Source organism: Theropithecus gelada, unplaced genomic scaffold (assembly GCF_003255815.1).
Source record: "Theropithecus gelada isolate Dixy unplaced genomic scaffold, Tgel_1.0 HiC_scaffold_275, whole genome shotgun sequence".
NCBI classification, from domain to species: Eukaryota; Metazoa; Chordata; class Mammalia; order Primates; family Cercopithecidae; genus Theropithecus; species Theropithecus gelada.
The window spans coordinates 1,249-2,948 of NW_020259225.1; the positions used below are offsets into that span (position 1 = coordinate 1,249).

At 39.3% G+C, this 1,700-nt stretch overlaps 1 pseudogene; it reads left to right on the forward strand.

The window, feature by feature from the left end:
- The first annotated feature begins 507 nt into the window (after positions 1-507).
- Positions 508-1,500, forward strand: LOC112617604 (annotated as a pseudogene).
- Positions 1,501-1,700: the final 200 nt, after the last annotated feature.

Below are 1,700 nucleotides of genomic sequence, written 5' to 3' on the forward strand. Positions count from 1 at the left end.
GTTTATCTTGTGGAGGTAGAGAATGGAATGATAGATACCAGAGGTGGGAAACTTGTGTGGGTTGGCGTTGGGGTGATAAAGAGAGGTTCAGTAATGGGTAAAAAAATAGTGTTAGACAGAAGAAAGAGGTTCTAATGCTTGATAGCAAGGTAAGGTGTCCATAGTTAACAACAATGCATTGTATATTTCAAAATAGCTAGAAGAGAGGAATTGAAATGTTTTAAATACATAAAAATAAAAAAATACTTGAGGTGATGCTACCCCAAATATCATTACTGGATCATTACAAAGTCTACACATGTAATAAATTATCTCATATACCTCAAAATATGTACAGATATTATGTACCAATAAGAAATAAAAATAAAATATGTTTAGAGAGGTGAAGAAAATTATATCTAAAAAATCAAGGAAAACAAGACAAGAAGGGGAGAAGGTGCTGGCTGTTGCATGTCTGAGTGAGATGGTTGGACCATACACTGCTATGTATCCCTCAAGTACTTGAGGACACTTTGCATCTAAATGCTTGGCTGGATTAATAGCCTAATTGGGATGATTTTCCAACAAGTTGGAATAAGCATGGAATCAGTATTTTGGCCTGGGAAGCCATATGGTTTGTCTCTAAGTATCATGAAGAAAATTGTTACTATTAATAATTTATCTCTGATTCAGTGTCCAAGCTTACCTGCCATGCAACAGAATCGGGTCCCAACCACCCAGGAGAGGGGGCAGTGGTGTCTTTTGTGGCTGTTGAATGGGTAGCCAAAGGAGAGTGTTCAACAAGACCAAGAACAGAAGCCAGGTCAAGGCCATCCTTTCACGATGACCTTTTCTTTAAGAAGGCCCCAAGCAGACAGATTTCCTTACCAGACTTGTCTCAAGAAGAGCCTCAGCTGAAGACCCCAGCCTGGTAAATGAGGAGGCACTGCAGAAGATTTGTGCTCTTGAAAATGAACTTGCTGCTCTCAGAGCCCAGATTACCAAAATTGTGACTCAGCAATAGCAGGAAAATCTCATTGAAAGTGACTTAGATTTTACCACATCTGTTACCACACCACCATCCCCTCCACCTCTCCCGCCACTCTAGCTCCCCTCTCCACTGGGACTCCACCAAAGTATATCTGATACTGATCTGATTAGAGGGTGAGGATGGAAAAAAGCCAATGCTGGAAAGACGTTGGCTAAGAACAATCCAAAAAAAAAGCTGACATGGCAAAAAAGTTAGAGATTCTTAAAGATATGATCAGTGTAGAACTTTAGTCAGTAAAAACGTCAGAGCAAGATGTACAGCCCAAGTCAGTGGATGCTGCTGGCCCTGGTCCCCTCATAGCAGACGCTCTGAAAAAGAAAAATTTGCTTGTTGGTATCCAAGATGAACTTGAAAAAGGAGTTCCAAAGTCTGAATCAGAGGCCACCTCAGATACAGAGTTGTTTGCGCTACACATGTTTAAGTCAACAGGAAAAATAAAGACTTCAGTTGAAAAATTAACAAACTCCTAATAGACAATGAACCACAAAGGACTATCCTGGTTCAGCTGTTGGTTTGTGAGGGGTAACTTTGACTAGTATAAATCAACACTAATTAGCAAATACCTGATTTTAGTATTCAGTGGTCTCCTTTTCAGTCTAATTAGAGGATTAAACAATAATAAAAGCTCAATAAGTTTATTTTTGCTTTTATGAGATGGTCAGTTTTGACA